The following is a 7,943-nucleotide window of genomic DNA, read 5'->3' on the forward strand; positions in this document are numbered from 1 at the left end:
CTTAGAAAATTGCAGGCGGAAAGAGAGAACAGACTAAAAAAAAGGAATTAGAGGATTAAAATAAAAGAGAGAGATCAAAAAATGCCATAGGGAGCTTAGTAGACTCTTGGCCACCGTAGTACAGAATAACATAGGCACAGGGAGACAGGAAAGGAAGGGAGATATAAGGAGGCCCCGGGTGGATCGAGACCAGTGAGCCTATTGCAAAGACTCGGACCCCCTGGAGGCGCCCTATTGCATACTTATCAAAAAAGCTGGACCCAGTTGCATCAGGATGGCCTCCATGCCTGAGGATGGTAGCCGCTATTACAGTTCTCACCAAAGATGCCTCTAAATTAACCTTGGGACAGCCATTAACTATCCTGGCACCGCATGCCATTGAGTCTCTGGTCCGCCAGCCTCCCGACCGCTGGCTGTCCAATGTTCGACTGACCCACTACCACTACCAATCCCTGCTCCTGGATGCTGACAGGATCCAGTTTGGGCCAGTCGTCACCCTCAACCCGGCGACCCTGCTGCCCTTGCCAGTAGGGCCCGCATCTCACGACTGCCACTTCACCTGGTATATGGATGGCAGCAGCTATCTATCGAATGGAGAGCGGCGGGCCGGAGCAGCAGGAGCAGAAGCCGGCAGAACACTGTATATATAATAAATAAATAAATAAATAAATAAATAAATAAATAAATAAATCTTAAAAAAAATGGCCAGGTGGTGGCGCACGCCTTTAACCCAGCACTCGGGAGGCAGAGGCAGGGGGATCTCTGTGAGTTCGAGGCCAGGCTGGACCGACAGCCTCCAAAACAATACAGAGAAACCCTGTCTCGTAAAACCAAAAAAAAAAAAAAAAAAAAAAAAGAACAAACTAGAGATTTAGACATTGATACCACACAGTGGATTCTTGTTTGTTTGGTGTCCTCTGGGTAGCTATCCTTTCTTCTTCAGGCATCCATATGTCCAGTATTTTTTCGCTGTTTGGAGCTGAGTTTTCCTGTGAAGACAAAAACAAAACACTTCTCTTTCCTTTTATGAGGTCTCCTTACCCATAGTAGAATATGACCTTGTAGATGAGCTGTCTCCTCCTGAGGTTTCTTCTGTTCTGATCGAATCTTGACTAATTTTGATGGAATCCAAACTTTTTCTTCTCCTTTTTCACTAGCATTAAGAAATTTCAGCGTTAGTTAGTAAAGCCTTATGTAACCTGTGATTGGGGGTCTTTGTTCCCCCTGGCTGTTTATGAAGCATTTCTTTTTTTGTTTTTGTTTTTGTTTTTTTTGAGACAGGGTTTCTCTGTAGCTTTGGAGGCGGTCCTGGAACTCACTTTGTAGACCAGGCTGGCCTGGAACTCACAGAGATCCGCCTGCCTCTGCCTCCCGAGTGCTGGGATTAAAGGCGTGCGCCACCAACGCCCGGCTGAAGCATTTCTTTTAAGATACGGTTAGATCGCTCAACTACTGCTTGTCCTGTAGGATTGTGTGGTATACCAGTTACATGTTTTATATTATAATATTTGAAAAACTTTTCCAATTTGTTGGAGACATATGCTGGAGCATTGTCAGGTTTTATTTGTGCAGGTATACCCACAACAGAAATCACCTCTAAGAGTTGTGTGATAACAGAATCAACCTTTTCAGAGCTGAGGGCAGTAGCTCATTGGTAGCCTGAGAATGTGTCTATGGTATGGTATACATATTTCAAACTTCCAAATTCTGGAAAGTGAAGCACATCCATTTGCCAAATTTCATTCCTGTGAATACCTTTGGGATTACTGCCTGCTGGTAATGGAGTTTAATTATAGACTGAACAGGTGGGGCAGTTTCTTACTATTGCCTTGGCTTGTTGCCAAATGATAAAAAAAATCCTTCTTTAAGCCTTTGCTATTTACATGGTGTTTCTTATGAAATTCTGAAGCTTCCAACACACTTCCTGTTAATAATTGACAATCTCATCATTACATTGTGCTAGAGGACCTGGCAGACCCATAAGGGATCTGATGTGTGTTTTATTTATATAGGATGAGTCCTATTCCTGATAGTTTCCTATAATTGTATAAACAATGAAGTTAATTCTGTATCAGCAGGAACAAATTCTGCAGTCTCAATGTGTAAGACGACTTTCTCTGCATGCCGAGAATCATTGAGAGGCTCTGTAAAGTCTTTAAGTACCATGAGAGTGGCGTGCAACTTTGTCTTTTGCACAGAACTCTAAGGGCTTTGATCTATTTTACTTATATTTCCTGATTTATATCCTGCCTTACCTGACTTATTTGCATCAGTGTAGAATGTAAGAAATCCAGAGATAGGTGCTTTTCTAACAATACTAAGAAGAATCCAAATTGTTTTCTTTATAAACTTGGTTCTTTCTGTTTTGGGGTAATTGTTACTAATCATTCCCAAAAAGTCACTTCAGGCCCTTTGCCAATATTCATTATCCTTCCATGAGGAGGAAATTTCCTCATTTGTTTAAGGTACAATAATCTCTGCTGGGTTCTTCCCAGTTAGGTGACTAAGCCTTAACTTACTTTTTAATATCAAATCAGAGATCTTTTCTATATATCAGTTTTCAGACACTATAGAAAGTGTAAAGGCCAAGATCCAGGCTAAGGCAGGAATTCCTCCTGACCAGCAGAGGCTGGTCTTTGCTGGAAAGCAGCTGGAAGTTGGGCGTGAGTTGTCTGACTACAACAGCCAAGAGGAGCCCACCTTCACCTTGCGTTTAGTCTTCGTGGTGGTGCGAAGAAGAGGAAGAAGAAGTCTTACACCACTCCCAAGAAGAATAAGGAGAAGAGAAAGAAGGTTAAGTTGGCCGTGCTGAAGTACTACAAGGCGGATGAAGATGGCAAAATCAGTCGCCTTCGTCGAGAGTCCATCTGACGAACGTGGTGCTGGAGTTTTCATGGCTAGCCATTTTGACAGATGTTACTGTGGCGAGTGTTGTCTGACTTACTGCTTCAGCATACCAGAAGACAAGTAGTTGTGTATGAACAAATAAAAATACAGGAACTGAAAACCACAGCAGTATGGTGTAGTGGGTGAGAGGTTGGACTCCCGTGTGAAACCTTCCAGGCTCAAATCCCACTTCTGACACCAGCCGATGAGGTAATAATGCTATCCGAAAAATGAAGTCTAAGATATTTATTGAATGTATGAATTACTTACAGAAATAGGAGCTCGGGGAATGTGGTTAGCTTCCAAGAGAGAGGGCTTTTGCTGTCTCTTTCCCTTATATCCTGTCCCACGTACCCCTGTCCACACCCCAAAGGATTGTGGGCTCACCCCTACAGTAACCCACCGCCCCACTCCTATAGGTAACCCTAGTAAAAACTGACAGGTTTGGGCTCAGCGGCTTTCCTTAATTGTGGGGGGAGAGTCCACACCCCGCTCTTCTATCCTCGTCTCTAAAGCCAGACTCACGTGGCCAAAGATGCCAGGGTCTGCTGCGTGCTGGGGCTGGACCCCACCCAATTACATCTACACCGGCTTTCTGTTTCTACCTTCACTAGGCTTGGCTGTCCTGAAACTGGATGTAGACTAGGCTGGCCTCAAGCTCAGAGATCCACCTGCCTCTTCTGTCCCACCCCACAATCTCCAAGCTTTTCTTTAACTCCTTTTCACAAGAGGGAGATCTAGCTGGGTGGCATCTTGCCTACTCTCTTGAATCCGTTTATTAATCTGTTTATCTCCTTGCACACAGGGCTCAGCTCCAATCCACTTCCTGTGGCTCCTTTTCTCCTCAAATTGTACATTTTGTATTTTTCCTTGCTCAGCTTGCTTCTTTGCATTATAAATCTTTGTAAGCTTGAACACTAGTAACCACACACGAGCCTGTACTAGGCTATTTAGAGATTTCCTTTGCCAGTGCAATTGATCCAAATCTCTTCACTTTAGCCTCAGACAGGCTTTTTGGACAAGGTAAAAAGGCAGCCACATTCTTCACCACAATATCACAAGAACTGTCTCTAGGCAATGTCCTAAAATTCTTCTCCTCTGAAAACTCTTGAGTCAGCTCCGCAGTTCAAACCATCCTCAGCACCACTGTCTTCCATGCTCCTACTAGTGTGGTCCATTAAGCAGGGCTTAAAGCATCCACTGCTTTCCCAACACAAACTCCTAAAGTTCATATTCCTCCAAACAAATACATGATATGACAGCCTGTCACAGCAATGCCCCAGTGCCTGGGATGAACTTCTGTCTTAGGGCTTCTTCTGTTTGTTTTCTGAGACAGGGTTAGATTGTGTGACAGCCCTGGCTGTCCTGGAACTCACTTACTCACTTAGTATACCAGACTGTTCTTGAATTCACAGAAATCCACCTGCCGCTGCCTCCCGAGTGCTGGGATTAAAGGTGTGCACCTCTCTTATAAAGGAAAATGTTAAATTGAGTTTCAGAGGTCTGGTCCATTACCATCACAGTGAGGAGCATGATGGCCCCCAGGAGGACACGGCGCTGGTGACATCTTGATCCGAAGGCCACAGGAATAGACAGTGGGTGGGAGCTGGGTCCAGCCATTAGGGAAGTTAGATTGTTCTGTGGGTGGAACCTGGCAGTTACAGGTCTTCAGGGGAGAGGCCTGCCCACTCGTCTGCCCCCAGAGCCTTACAAGTAGACCCTAACTAAGACAGAGGTCACACAGGCCTGACTGTGTTCCCTGCAGGCACCATGCTCTCCTGAAGCTCAACCCCTGCCTCCCTTGTCCTCAACCAGCTCCTATGAGGCAGCTCACAACCTCCTGAAACTCCAGCTCCAGGGGAATCTGATGACCTCTTCTGACCTCCTAGGGCAGCCGGCATCATGTGTTACACATAGCTGCGTTCAGTCTAAATACTCACATTCATAGAATAAAATAAACATTTATAAAAACTCGAAAGTGTCATTTGATTGTAATAGCACACCTGAGAGTCCAAAACCAACTTAAGACATTGAACATGACAGTTCTCGTGTGTGACCAACCTCCTGTTGGTAATATGGGTCAATCACCCTTCCTAACGCTGCTACTCCTTTCTTAGACGGCTGGCTAAAGGACATCGGAAGCCCTAAGTGGCCATGGAAAAGTCTGAGCTCCCGCTTGGCGGGAATGTGTATTGTGGATTCTGGTGGGAGCGCTCCTCACTCTGGATCCAACACTTCTAGGCCAGCAGAACTTAAGGTGCAGAAACAGGAAGCAAACGTTTTCCACCTGCCCTTTGGCCCCTGCTACCTTTGAGCCCAGTTAAACCCATTCATTCATACAACTGACCAGAGCATCTCCAACTCAACCTCTGGCTCAAGGAAACCATGAGCGCAAAGCTCTTCAAATGCGCTGACGCCCTCTGAGGGATCGGGGCTTTCCCCAGTGTACAACTGGGCCTGAGTTTCAGCTTCCTAAAAGGACAATGAGGGAGACAGCATGTACCTGGCCTAACTCAAGGCAGTGGATCTCCCTAAACCATACCCTGCCAGGCCCAAGTGTGCCCCAAAATGGTAAAAGTATAACCACTGCAAATTAAAAGTGTACTAATGCAGCTACAGTCTGCTTAACCAATTGTGGTCTCAGATTTAACAGGAGCCGCCCACACATCCAAGTTACAGGATCCCATTCTTGTCAGTCAATGCTCTTACTTTCACTGCTGGGCCTTGAATTTTCGCTGTCATTCAGGCAGCCTTATAATGAGGGCTTCCGTTTGATTTTCCACAGCGTGAGCTCTGTGGCTGCTGGAGAGAAGATTCTCTCCCAGGGCACCTTAGAAACCTTCAGATTGTTCATTTCCATCTGGAGCAAGTCAGTTTCATCGCTAAGTGAACTGTTGTCACTCACCGTGTTCTGAGGTACTAAAATTGGCTAATTTTTTTTTTTTTTTGGTTTTTCGAGACAGGGTTTCTCTGTGGCTTTGGAGGCTGTCCTGGAACTAGCTCTTGTAGACCAGGCTGGCCTCGAACTCACAGAGATCCGCCTGCCTCTGCCTCCCAAGTTCTGGGATTAAAGGCGTGCGCCGACGCCCAGCAAAGTTGGCTAATTTTATCACAGAGTTCATTCCTTAACTCAGTCACTTTATCCAGAGATGCTAAGAGCAACAGACCAGCACCGTCATTTTCCTTATTTTTCCACAAGCTGCCAAAATGTTTTTAATATATAGTGAATAATTTCATTGTGGACCACAATGGGTGTATCAAGATAAATCAGGAAAATCAAGTGCATTTATCTTCTTAAGTTCGTAAAACAGTTCACACCATGAGCCTCCAGTGCTCTCCCAGCCCCCAAGACATGTGTCAGGAACAGAGAATGCTTTGGGAGCTGTAGGTGTTGGAAAATTGGAAACACTAAGCCAGATATTTAAAAGATTCATGTTTATATTTCTGTTGCTCCAGAACCACTTCAGTTATAAAAATCTGTACTAGCTGGGCGGTGGTGGCAAGTCCAGCCTGGTCTACAGAGCGAGTTCCAGGACAGCCTCCAAAGCCACAGAGAAACCCTGTCTCAGAAAAAAGAAAAAAAGAAAAGTCTGTACGCATCGGGGTTCTGTAGAGTAAGAGAACTAAATCAATGAATATCTATCTATCTATCTATCTATCTATCTATCTATCTATCTATCTATCTATCTATCGATCTATCCACTTATGATATATTAGAATGACTATCATGCTGTGGTCCACTTAATCCAACAGTGGCTGCCTGTGAACAGAAAGTCCAAGAATCCAGTAGTTGTTCAGTCCACGAGGCTTGATGTCTCAGCTGGTCTTCAGTAAATGCTAAATCCTGAAGTAGTCGGTTCTGATGCCAGTGAAGGAATGGACCTGCTAGCAAGAACAAGAGCAGCAGGCTTGGGGAGCAAGCTTCCTCCTTCCATGTCCTTGTATTGGCTGCCAGCAGAAGGCGTGGCCCAGGTTAGAGGTGGTTTCTCAAGCCTCAAGTTCTCGACTAAATGTTGTTGTCTTCCCACATCAAAAATCTGCGTCAGAAGTTGATTTTCCGGATTCAACTTAATCAAAATCCCTCAAATTGAGCAAAAACACCCTTGTTTGGGGCTTTTAGTTAATTCCAGATGTAGTCAAGTTGACAAGAATAGACATCAGAGTCTATTTCAGAGATCAGGAAACTTCCCTGGGTCCAGGCTTTGTAGCCTCTTTTGGTTTTCATGGCTCTGCCTCCTCCCTGAAAACAAGCAAAGATGTTCTCTTCTCACAGGTGGAAAAGGATGTTGAGTTCCATCTGGCTGTAATTTTGATGAGGGCAGGTCAGCCAGAGATCGTAGAGCCTTGGAGTAGTGTAGACAGGGCCTGTGAGGCAGCTCAGCCAGGCATGGTTACTCTTCAGCTCAGATTTAGTCCTGCATCTCTTTCTACAGGAGGCTGAACTATGGCCCTAGACTCTGAGGCTTCTCTGTCACATTAAAAAGATGAGGCTCTGGCTGGCTGAAGTAAGAGGAAAGATGGGGACAGGGGACATCACTGGCTGCAGGAACTCTCTGGATGTTGGCTATGTCATGGACTCTTACAAGTGATAACCTAAGTGACTTGCTAGAATGTTTCTTTTTTTTGTTATTTAGGTTAGAAACGATCTTGTTTCACATGTCAATCCCAGCTCCCTCTCTCTCCCCTCCTCCCCTGCCCTCCCCAACCAGAACCCCCAGCCCCCCACCCAATCTCCACTCTGATCACCAAGGAGGGTGAGGCCCTCCATGGTGGATCTCCAGTGACTGTCATTTCATCCAGGGCAGGGGCTAGGCCCTTCCCCAAGAGTCCCAGCTGAGAGAGCCTCCCATATTGTGGCATGGGCACTCAAAGTCTATTTGTACTCCAGGGATAAATACTACCCAAGGCCCCATAGATTACCTAGGTCTCCTCACTGACACCCACATTCAGGGTGTCTAGGTCAGTCCCATGCTTTCCACACAGCCATCAATCTGGTGTCCAAGAGCTCCCCCTTGTTCAGGTCAACTGTTTCTGTGGGTTAAACCAGCCCAGTCTTA

The 7,943-nt window shown here is 45.6% G+C and overlaps 1 pseudogene; it reads left to right on the plus strand.

The window, feature by feature from the left end:
- Positions 1–293: 293 nt before the first annotated feature.
- Positions 294–2,971, plus strand: LOC101837845 (annotated as a pseudogene).
- Positions 2,972–7,943: the final 4,972 nt, after the last annotated feature.

Source organism: Mesocricetus auratus, unplaced genomic scaffold (genome assembly GCF_017639785.1).
Source record: "Mesocricetus auratus isolate SY011 unplaced genomic scaffold, BCM_Maur_2.0 Super-Scaffold_100027, whole genome shotgun sequence".
In the NCBI taxonomy this organism is placed as follows: Eukaryota; Metazoa; Chordata; class Mammalia; order Rodentia; family Cricetidae; genus Mesocricetus; species Mesocricetus auratus.